This window comes from Falco naumanni, chromosome 3 (genome assembly GCF_017639655.2).
Source record: "Falco naumanni isolate bFalNau1 chromosome 3, bFalNau1.pat, whole genome shotgun sequence".
Taxonomy (NCBI): domain Eukaryota; kingdom Metazoa; phylum Chordata; class Aves; order Falconiformes; family Falconidae; genus Falco; species Falco naumanni.
The window spans coordinates 74,333,176-74,345,427 of NC_054056.1; positions in this window are offsets into that span (position 1 = coordinate 74,333,176).

The window sequence follows — 12,252 nt, forward strand, 5'->3', positions numbered from 1 at the left end:
GATTATGCATCCAGGTTGAGATGTACAGAATGGGCTACACTATAGCTGGGAGAAGCCAGGCACACAGCCAGCCCCATACAATGTGTGTGTTTGTGCAGCTAGTGGCAAGCAAATCCATCACCCTCTTTGGAGAGTACCGTAAATATGAGCGGGGTCTGCCAGATGGCAGACATCCGGAAAGACACAAGGAGAGAGCAAAGCGTAACCGCATTGTGCATGGCAGTAAGCACACTGGGTCTGTTCACAGGTGGAAACTTGGAAATCACAGCCGTGGTGCGAGCTCACGGGAAAATGCTGACAAAGTCAGACCCCAATTCCCCAGCCTCCTCTGCGTAATTGAAAACTCAGGAGGAGGGTCCAGACTGATCTCATCTTCTACGGTTCCGCAAATCTGGAGGCAATGACAAGCCTGGCTGTGGCTGAGCTGCTCTTGGTGCAGGGCACACAGAAGGGCTGTAGGAAGACAAACTGACTTACAGTGCTCTTGTGGCTCATTAGCTCTGGGTCTAATTAGAGACTGGATCATCCTGTAGATTGTATCAGGATAAAATTCCAAAATCAGAAAGCACAAGGAATGCAAAGATATTCCCTCTTCCTCCTCTCACTTCCTTTGCCCATCAGTCCCTATGGGCAGCCACAGGATAAGGTATCCTAGAGCTGCTGAATGCCAATGTGGAATAGGGAGGGGGAATTTTTATGTAGCTGTTTTCTCAGTTGCGTTATGCTACTACTTCCAAAAATTGAATTCCATTAAATGAAGACAAGAATGGCTGGAAGAAAAGAAAGCTGCTTTCCCCGCTCCTTCCCTGCTACTGCGTCCAGTTTGTATGTGAATATGGTTCTTGCTTATTTGCAAAACTTTTTGCCTTTTTCCACTTTCAAAGCAAGCTGAGGAAACAGCGAGCAACATGGGGCTCATGCCCATGTCCTCCTTCCTCACCTCGCCTGCCTCAGCCGGCAACACAGGTGGGCAAGGACGAGCTGCAGCTCCCTGGGGAGAGGCAGCTTACCTGAGACTCAAGCAACAGTCCCTGTGCAGCACGCTTTCCGAATTGCTCCCCTGTATGATAGATAGGGCCAGTCTTCTAGCTTCTGGTGTCCTTTAGTTTTGTTCTTATCCCATATGAGCCCAAATAAGAGAAGCCTCAGAAACCTGTCTGGGTCCAAGTGAAAACAGGTAGCTCAGAATAGTTAATTTGATTTACACCAAGGGACAAACCAGCGTGTGTTTTTGAAGCCAGCTGCTGTTAAGTTTTCCAGACTTGCACTTTACTCCAGTAACAAAAAGCCCTAGCAGAAACACCACCATTTAGGTGTTGGTCTGTGACAAATTTCAACAGCCGTGCAGCATCTCTTGAGGCAACACTGGGGTGTGTGTTTGTCAGGGACTGACAGGAGGGTGCTTTGTGAAGGTACAAGGCTTCTCCACACTGCTGTGATATAATGGGTTCTTAGTGACTTGTCAGTTCATGTTTTCAATTACTGTTATTACTATTATTTTTAAATTGTGGGTGTTTCTAAAATTGCTTTATATCAGATAATAAGTATACTTATTCTTCAGCTACAGTAATTAGCATTCTGAGTGTGATTCTGCCACCTTGATGGCTCAAAGAGCTGGAACTGGTTACCGCATACACAAAGCTCTTAGCTCTTTTCCATAAATAGATTATAACCTCCCAGTTTTAACTCTTGATGTCCCAAAGACCATCCTTTCTGCCTCTGGCTTTTCTGTGGCTTATTCCTGTCATTTTTTTCAGAGGTTTTACCTCACTAAATGATGTATCTCGCAAAGCAGTGCCACTCTTTGACTGAAATAAAAATGCAGTCCCTAAACAATTCCCATCGTGTTGCCGTAAAGCACATTTACTCCAAGCGTCCCTAATGAACAGCTTCCATGTTAGCCTCTCCCAGGCCACTTTTACATTTCCTACCAATTGTGCACGCATTCCCCAGCCCCAGGAGGGGACACTTCTGATCATTGCCAGGCTACAGCCCAGAGCAGCCTGAAAATGCTATGTGTGCCCATCTAGCTGGAAAAAAAAAAGCTTGTGAGCAGTAGGTACAGCTGAGGGAAGTCTTGCTTTTAAAAACTGCCTTAAAAAAAAAAATCTGAGTCTGACCTAAAAAGAAGCAAAGAAGCAGAGCAAGTCAATAACAGCAAAGAGAAAGGAGGATTCGATAGTGTGCCACTGCTGAATGCAATGACAGCTTAAGGTATGTTATTAAACCAGAAGAATGTTTTCCTTAAAAACTTACAGTATTTTACTGGAGAAAGCTCTGAAGGGGCATTTCAAAACACAAACAAACCAAAGGGGGAAAAAAAAATCCAGACCAGATGAAACCTTGAAAGATGGTTCACAAGGACTTGCATTAAACTGAGGGAAAGAGACTGAGTTACCTCATAGAAGTGACTGAATTTTTTTTATAAGCCTTGTTAGGAGGGTGTATATTTGTTTTATGGTCCGCCTCCGGCCTGGTGGTGAACCTCAGAGACAATCATAATCTAACTTTTTAAAGACTGGGAGATACCTAAAGCCCTGAAACCATGGCACAGCCAGCTCTGTTTAATCCAGTAAGCTGTTTTTCTCCTCACTGGACTAGACTTGCATACCATTCCATTCAGAAGCTAAAGCCTGTTTACCTTGTTACGCAGAAGTCTGCTGCTCTCCTATCACAGACAAAGCATCTCAGCTGGCGTTCTTACAGTATGAAGGTAAAGAAGCTGCTGGCAGATATTCATTATGTCAAGTCATGGGGTTTGAAGCTCACTTCACACCTTGAGTTTGCCATCAACCAAGTCCTTTCACTTTCCAGACCCACTAGAAAGCCCGTGTTTTTCTCACCGCTGATATGGAGGTTTCTGTCTGTACAATAGCTCAAACTGCCCAAAGAGCAAATGCATCCTCCATTTAACTGCCAACACGGGCAGAGATGAAATGGCTGTATTGGAGATTAGGACAGAACCAGGTCTGTTGATCACTGCCTGGGTGTGTTTGCACACAGGACATCTTGCTTTGGCTGCAAGATAAAGCTGAGAACTGGTACGTGGCTTTACTAAAGTGCAGAAAGAGCCAAACTGACTTTTTGTTAAAAGTGACAATGCTAGAACGTACTGGGTTTAATTTTAAGGAAAAATAATATATGAATGCTCCTATTTGTAGCACATTTAGCTGCTTTCTAGCAGGTCAATTTGTAGTGAGTGTTTCCACCGACACCAGGAGACAGCTCCCTAACCTAACCTGCCAGTGGTCCACTTACTGTGTGCAACCAACACATCCTCCTTTCTGTGGTAATTGGGTCTAATAATAAAGCAAACAGCCACCAGATAATAAAGGTGAGCTCAAAACCCAGCTCCCGGCTTGGCTGCTGCCAGGAGCCACATTGTAGATGTGCTGAACTCAGGCACTTCCCTTTGGTGTTTATGTGCTGGGGACACCTGTCTTGAGGTGCCAGAAATGCCGTGGAAGCCTTTTAACTCTTCCCTGAAGGCTTCACCCCAAATCAAGCCCCTGTCCTCAGGAGAACAGTGCCAACCCATTATACACTGCTGCTGGGAGAGGTTGTAGCTTGTTAAGAGGCAATGAGTGAGATGTTTGAAAATGTAATTAAAATGTTTTTCAATCATTTGTGAAAACTCTTTTAATGCAGTGTAAAGCTTGATAATGTCTGTGGTTCTACTTTGACCTGATGAAAGCTCTGAATGGAAACTATACAGTAGGTAGTATTTACTCTGGCAGTGTGTCAGTAGGCAATGTCTACCGCTTTTATTGCTCTGTGGAATAAAAGTTTTGAATTTTGTTCTGTGCTGAACCATTTATTGTCTTGAAATTGGCAGCAGTAACACCCAGCTGGATGCCGGTATGTTTTGTGTTTGTGAATAGGCTGATCCATGGGAAACAATCTAGCAGACAAATCAACTTCTTTATGAATTAAACAAAATCTTTACTTGGGTATGAGGCATTTGAGCCTGAGGGAGCTATTTTTTTGGAAAAGGCCCATAAAAGGACTTTTCAAGACATGGACTTTTTTAGTCTTAAGTATGATACACTTAGATTGCCTTTAGTTATGCTTTGCTTTGCATAACCCAGTGGATTTTTATAAAACAATATCTTCTATGCAAATGGTGCTGGAGTCCAAAGCTCTGAATTGAGAATCAGAACAGAGCTCAGTGTCTGGCCAAGCCACTGAGCTGCTTAAATTCTTCTTCTGCCTCCCACCTTTTTTTCTGCCTGTCTCTGGGACAGGAACTGCGATTTCCTATCTGTTTCTCTATTGCATAGCACCAAAAAGTTGGTGCTTATCTTATAAGCAAAAGAGAGACATACAAAGTTTACCCAAAAATAGCCGAGTGTTCAGTACCAAAAATAAGCATAACATGTAGAGAAAATTCTGTGTGCTTTGAGCCAGTCTTATCAACTCTCACAATCTTGTGAATGTCATGGGATCTGATATTTTCTTAATTCTCCGGCTGATAGAAATCGAGGAAACACATGATAATCTTGAATCCATTAAAACAATGAAAAAATCACATGTAAATTTCTAGCTTTGTGGTTGCTGAGAAAATAAGAAGCAAGACGGTCTTGAATCCTGAAGGTAAATAAAATCATCTGATGGTCATTCTGACCCTTTATTCATTCCTCCTGGGTTAATGTGCTTAATGTTTCTTGGCTGTTTCTTTGACATGACCACACAAAAAATTAGTTCATCGTAAAATATCCTGTAACAACCTTTGTTCTCACCACGTCAGCCACCTTTATGATTTTTTTTTTCTTCTTTACAGATCCAAGTGTGTGCTAGCAGTCAGCCCACAGCAATGTGCATTGGATATGCTCACAACTTACACATGGCTTGTTCTCTCTGTAACTTTAATAATGGGCTCGTGTGCTTTTCTTCTTCCTTACATGCTGCGTGCTCAGGCTATTACACTGGCACTCAATGGAAATAGGCTCCATTCTCGCAGACTTCCCACATGACTTCGGGAAAGTCACTGTAACAATTCCTCCATTTTTCCTGTATGACATGAGGATAATCATATTTCCTTTCCTGGTCTGTTTTGGACTGCAGAGTCTTTTGGACAGATTGTTTCTTAGCACAAGTGCATATAGGGCCATACCCAACCAGGCTTTATAATAAATCTCTGTTTACTTTATGCATCCCTTGGAGCAAGGACTGGGATTTAGGTTTCCCTCCTCCCAGGCTGGTCCAGAGGAGATGTAACAAAGGGATGAAGCCGACAACAAGCATCCTCACAGCTATGCTCAGGCCACGTGCCAGCAATCTACACCCTGGACATTCATAGGTGAGTAACCTTGCACTGGGTTCCACAAAACATGGACTAGGAATAGCTTAAGGTTGTTAATGTTGGTGTGAAATGTGGCTGGCATTGACTAACCATTCATGGATATTTTTAAATGAAAAAAACCCCCAACAAATAAACCAAAAAGAATCAGGTTAATAAATTCAATATGCAGTCCATGTCAAAGAATATGCTCTGGGCAGGGCTTTTACCAAAGATCTAGGTGATACCGTTTGCTTTCTTGTAGCACAGCTTTCAGAGATGGGCAGGCACATTTTTGTCACGTGATTTAATCTGGACTATGATAAGCTCCAAAGACAAACTCAATTTCCTTATTCTTTCCTTGAATTCATATAGCTTTAAGATGTCACCTTTAACCGTGTTTCAGAGTTCGAATGCTTGATATTTTCAGGAAGAAATGTGAGAAAGAAAGAAAAACATAATAGTTTCCGATCATCAAATATTTTGGATGAGTCATTCGCCTGCATCGCTAGATAAATGCAACAGGACATCCTGTAACCGTTGTGCAGTTTCTTTAACTTCTACTTTTTTTTCCCCTACAACGTAAATAATGAAGTAGGGAAGAGAATGGCAGTGGAGTCCTGTGAGGGCATTTGTCTTCACTTGCATCCTCTCCCACATTGGGAGAGGCAAGTCAGTCACCTCCTGGGGTGACTACACCCCTCAGTACTAAGACACACAGACAGATGGTGGTCTTCTGGCCAGCAGCAGGGAATCCAAAGGCAAAGCCTCCCGAGGGAGGTTAGAGAAGCTGATGTTATTTTCCTGAGGCTTTTGCCTTGTGGAGGGGTTTCTAGCATCAGATGGAGACCATAGCTCTAAGTATTCACTAGAACTTTCCTGGAAAAGACCTGGAAGAGGGGCTTCTGTGCCACCAGTCCTTTCTCTCACCCAGTCTCAACATTAGTTGCCCCCCAGCTATTTTTTTTTAGCTCTTGCATGCCGGTAGAAGAATTTCTAAGAGATTTCTTTCTTTTGGATGCTCATAAAGGGTTACAGCTGACAAGAATACCAGTAAGAGTAGCATAACTGAAGTAAAAAAAATTCCTGCTCCTAAAAAAAAGAAAACAATAAATCAGAACACAATAATTCTGATCCTGGAGCTGGCATACTTAAAGGTAGCAGAGAAAGAAGGAAAAGTTGAAAAACTGGCCAAAAAAAAAAAAAAAAGCTTTCTTCTTTCTGCTCTTTGTGCAAGTACAAACAGAGCTTTGAACCTTAGATCTATCAAAAGTTGATCTGATCTTACCCAAAGGCCTTGGGACAAAAATATCTGATATCAAGTAGATAAACATCTAGTCAGAAATCTTAGAGTAAGCCTGAGAAACAGTTTGCATGTGTGTGTGTACACATATGTAATCACCAAAAATTAAACAGACAGCTTTATGGTGCCAGACAAAGTGAAAGAGAATTAGTGGAGAGATAACAAAAGAATAAAGCCTAACTTGCAGTAATAATTCCTGACAAAATTTCAGAGGCATGACTTCACATGAAATAACTGGAACCCTCTGAAATTCATCTCCTCAAAATCCCTTTTCAAGACTTGTCCCTACTGTGACACTTAGAAGCTGATGAAACTGGAATGGTTGTGTGTTACTGAGGTGCAGAGGATTTTATTTAATTTTTCATTGCCACTTATGTATTCCCTTTACTTAGTGTCAAGAAATGCCTTTTTGTGTTTACACAGTAGGTAGCACAGTGGTCTTCAGCTGTGGTCGTGGTTTCAATAAACTCCATTAATAATTACCAGGAACCAAATCTGTCAATAAATGTCTCATAACTTCACGACCTGACAGCAAAATGAGGAAAAGTCAGTGTCTAACTGCTATTATGCATGTTTAATTGTGGCACAGTTCTTCCTCTCTCTCCCATACACATACAGTCTCAGGAGGCAGAACAATAAAGATAAGGCTCCTTGGTTTTGTTTTCTGTTTACATCAACATATTCTCCAGGGTGAGAAGTTTGTTGTAGCTCTTTTAGTTACCTCTTATCTTCACTTCTCCCACTGCCTCATTCTTTGAGTTTTTTCCTGATCTGGTCACAGGTGTGTTGGCAGCAGGCATTTTGTTCTTTATATCAGCAAACTTTTTTTCCACTTGTCAATCACCGATTCTCCTGTCCTCTTCCAGTGCCATCTTTTTCACAACAGTTTGTGTCAACAGAACATCTTCCACTCCCTGTCTGCTTTCCACATCAGATTAATGCTTTAAGTCTAGACTGAGAAGTCTCTGGGGCAGGGACTGTCTCTAGATTGACTTGTATGCATGTTTACTTACCCTCAAAAAGCCCCAGCTCCAAACCTTGAAGTCCTATTGCAGTAACTAATGCTGGTGTGGGTGGAAAAGCTTCAGCCTCCTAATTCCAGGAACCACTTTAAAGATTACTTTCTAGCCCTGACCAAAAGGTAAATGTTGATATTGATTTCTCAACAGCCCTCCTAACCCTTGAGCTCTTCTTTCATCCAACTTCAGGTTCTGCAACCTCTGTTGAGGCTGTTCAACACTAGTAGTATAGAGCCTTTTCTTTTTCTCCCTTTTAATTGCAATAACTTTCCTGAATAATTCAGGTTTTCCCTCCTTTTCTTCAAATGTTACCTGAACCTTATCTTCCTCTCCTAATTGTTGTCACACTATTGCTTTCTAAAACCTTTGGTTTAGTTGGCTTGGTAAATCATGCTGTGAAAAATGCCACAGGAAAGAAAGTGTTGCTTTGTTCCGGATGCTCTTTTAATTTCTGTAATAGCTGGGAACGCTCTTTAGTTTACCCACTAACCTGCCTTCAGTGTTTGTCATTGGTGATTGCAGTATCACTTTTCTAGTAGGTTCTCATCACCTAGTCTGTTGTAATCACTGCAATCCTTTACTTCTCTTTGTACTTTGGAGCACGCCTAACAGGGTTGTACTTGTTTCCTTTAGCTTTGATGATTGACACAGTTGAGCCAGCTCACAAAAACAGTATTTTCTGACTTTTTAATTGAAATCTTTTTTTTTTAAATTGTCACAGAAAATAAATAGTGAAGCTAGGAAGGGAGAGTTTATGTTATGCTGCTGTTTGTTAGTTTTTACATTTATCATTGTGTTTATATTTGTAAAGCCTGTTTCAACCTAACCCACATACTGGTTAATGTCAAGAAGCACGATACTCACAAAGCATACGCAGCAGCGTGTTCGGAAGCTGCATGCTGTTTTTTTGCATGAGAGAGTAGGTAATTCTCCACCTGCTGTCCCAACCTAGCCTACTTCAGTTGAGCCAAAATGTATCTCTGTCAGAGAACTGGTAGATGGCTTATATGGAGGTCACCACTGTCCCCTTCCTGAAATACAGCACAAACCATCCTCAGCGTTCACATTGTCTTTTTTAGACAATGCAGGAGAATGATAAAGAAAAGGAGGAAACTGTCCTTTCATGGCTTGGCTTTGTCCCAGTCTCCTGGGGCTGGATGTTCTCGGTGATGGAGCCTGTAGCTGCAGAGCGGCAGTGTCCAGGGAGGTGATGCATTGTTGCCTCCCAGAAGCTGTGGCCTGTGCCTGCAGTTGCACAAGGCTTTGGCAGATGCTGTGTGACCCCTCTGCACAGAAGTTTGATCCCAGCTGATGCACTCAGCCGCAGAAGGCTGTAGGCAGCTGCTGGCAGAGGTAGGCGCCTAGTGTGGCTGTCCTGCGCAGGTGCTTCCTGACCTCCTTGGAGCCGGGTCTGGATTGCACAGCTCACCTCTGCACAGCCTTCCCTTCACCCACACAGCCGGCCGAACGATAATCATCAGACTGTTCTGCAGATGGCTCTGTGCCTCATGAACACCTGCCTTCATGTCCTGCCGCAGGACAGTGTGGCAGTCATACTCCCCCTCACGCGTGTGATACCCAGGAAAGCTGTCCTGGGAATGGGGCTGGAGCTTCCCCCCATAACTGGGGGCCCTGGCTTCCCCTCAGACTTCAGCACATTCACACACTCCCCATCTGAAGGTCCATAAAGGCTTGGGAGCTCCTGGTCAGCTCCCTCCCCGCGTATGCCACTGAAGTCTGGCTGCTTGGTGGAGAAGTCCTCTACACCACTGAGTCCCTCTTTCCTGTGGCTGTCTCGTTCAACCTGACAGTTTCATTGAGCAGTGGGAGTCCCGTGGGACTCCTTCACAGAGATTTTCAATGTTTTCCTTTTTAAAGAAGTAGCCCTCACTGGTTCCTATTTATCTTCGTTTGTTTTCTCCACTGCATAGATGAGGGGGAAGCCACGAGGTCATGGTAAATGGGCTGCTTAGTCCCTGAAGACTTTATCTGCCATGCCTGAGGGATCTGTCTGGCCAACGACATTTCTAAGTGCTATAATTTAATATTTTTATTATTCTAAGCAGTTTCTATTCTGGGCTAATTCTTTCAGGAAGCATCAGCTTGTTAGGTTTCTCTGTGTGCTTACAATTAGCAAGTAGTCTTAACTTCGCCCTGTTGCAGCTTTTTGCTGTAATAGCAAGTTAGTGTCGTTGTTGGTAGTCAAAACCAGATTCTTACTAACTGCAATTCATAACTCGCCTTTCAAGAAATAATATATTACTGACTACAGCTACCATGCTGTTCTCAGATACTTGCTATTTTGATGTTTGATTTTTAAATGCCATTCAGCCTTTGACTTTAAATGGAGCACAGACACTTTGCTCTGGCAGGCAAGGTTAACCCTATGCAATTAATTAATAGCATTTATTTTTCATACACTTTGCCTGATACATAAGTAATATACCTGGATGAGAACAAATGTTGTTTAATACCTTTGTTAGTATTTTATGTTTTTTCATCAGGATTTTGCTATTCTTGCCATTATACTAAACTGGATGTTAAGAGCCTTATTTCTAAATCTGGCTTCCAAATATCAAGCAGTGAAACAGCTGCACACAGTGTAAGACAGTGCTGTCCTGTGCCAGCACTGGATATAGCATCTGGGTGCAATCTGGATGGGTGGGCTCAAGCCCATGTGCAACAAGCTGGGTGTGACTCTCACAGCACTTTTCTTATTGTTCAATAAATTTCTTCCAGCCACTACCTGCAGAGCAATTAAGAGCTAAAGTAACTTCCTCCAGTTGAAAGACAACAGGGGATGGGAGAACATGATGAAAAATCACTGAGTGGAAGGTGTGCACGTGAATCAAAGTGTGATCTCCCTTTGGGGCCAGCGTTGCTGATAGCTGATGGGGTAGGGCAGAGGGCTTGAGTGGGGTGGGTTAAAGGGAATCTTATCTGAGAAGGTGGCCTTCAGGAAATGGAGATTAGCAGACTAGAGATCTGAGGTCAGAATCGCAGATTAATTTACATTGGACTTCAACTTCCCACTCAAATCAGGGTGAGCTTCCAAGTTAGATCAGGTTGCTGAAGTCCCTGTCTAGGAGTTTTGAGTATCTTCCAGGATGAGCTTCCTGCGGGCTCTCTAGGCACCTGTTGCAGGTTTAACCACTCCCATGGAGAAAATATTTTTTCTTAGATCCATCTAGAATTTTTGTTGCTTTAACTTTGGCCATTGCCTCTTGTCATTTCACTCTGTACCTCTAAGAGTCTGGCACCTTCTGCTCTATAACACATCTTCAAGTAGCTGAAGACTACAATGAGACCTTCACCGACCCATCTCTTCTCCATGATGAACGTGGGACTCAGCTCCTCCTCATACGTCATGTGGTCCAGTTCTCCAATCATCTTTGTGGCCCTCTGCTGAACCTACTCCAATATGCAAATTGATCCCTGATGAGGAAAAGGGAAAAAATAATAGGATGGGAGAAAAGTTAGGAGACAAAAGAGAATGAGGAGGGAAACCTTCAAAAAGCAAAGCCCAGAGCAATTAGGATACTGTACACAAAAGAAAATGGAAGGTAGGCAAAAAAACAGCATGAGGGAAGTGGCCACGTAGTTCCAGCTGTGCCCTGTATTAGCTGTTACTAGAGCATCTGAAGAATTTGGCCCAAAAAGCTTTTATCTGAGTGCGCTGTTATTCCACTGATTCATTTTAAAGGTTAATGTTGACATGGATTTCTTTCAAAAATGGCTTACTAAAATTCTAATTAATTTTGCAATACTGTGTATAAATTATGGAGAGTATGAAATGGGAAGTTATTCACATAAGTTACCCAGAAAAGTGAGTGATACTGGTTTTTGCATTACACTTATTCTCTCACAGACACAGATGTCTGAGACAGACAACCGTGAGACACAGGTGCAGGGGTGGCAGATAGTGACGCCCAGGCTCTGATTCCTTGATTTTCTTTATTACAGCAGGCATGGCCATGTGCTTGCTGTGCAGCCACATTCCCATTTTGAGGCATCCTCATCTTCTGAAAGCCACTCTCGAGCTTAGTGGCGTAAGAGCCACTTGGCAGTTTTTGCTCAAAATGGTTGTCAGAGCTGTAGCTGTCACTAATAGAAATTTCTTCTACTGCTTTGGGACTGCTGCGAACCATTCCTCTGATCATGATCTTGACAAATCAACTGGATGTTGTTTAATGACCTCACCACCACAGCTGGCAGACGTTAACTTGACACATCAGGATAGGCAGCTACTTTGGAGGCCAGGTAATGTCAGTCCCTGCCAATGCACTACATTTGTGCAGAGCAGAGCAGCATTTTGAGTAATGTCACTCAAAGAGCAATCGGACAACACCTATCACTTTTTAAAATGTGTGCACATATGACTTTTTACAAAAAACATTTGTGTAATTATCTACAAATCTAATCCAATATATGGTTTTAGGCGTTGTCTGATAGTTTTTTTCTTATTTAGTGTATTACTTGGTCAAGTAGATATTTTACATTTGCAGCTAAATCTGCAGATTATGAAGCATATATCTTTCTCTGCTGTGGATTTTTTTTTCCACTTCTAAAATCTTTTTATGACTAATCTGCTTGCTTAATCATCTAAATAAGTGTCAGGTTATCTAAAACTGTGATCTATATGAAATAATAAT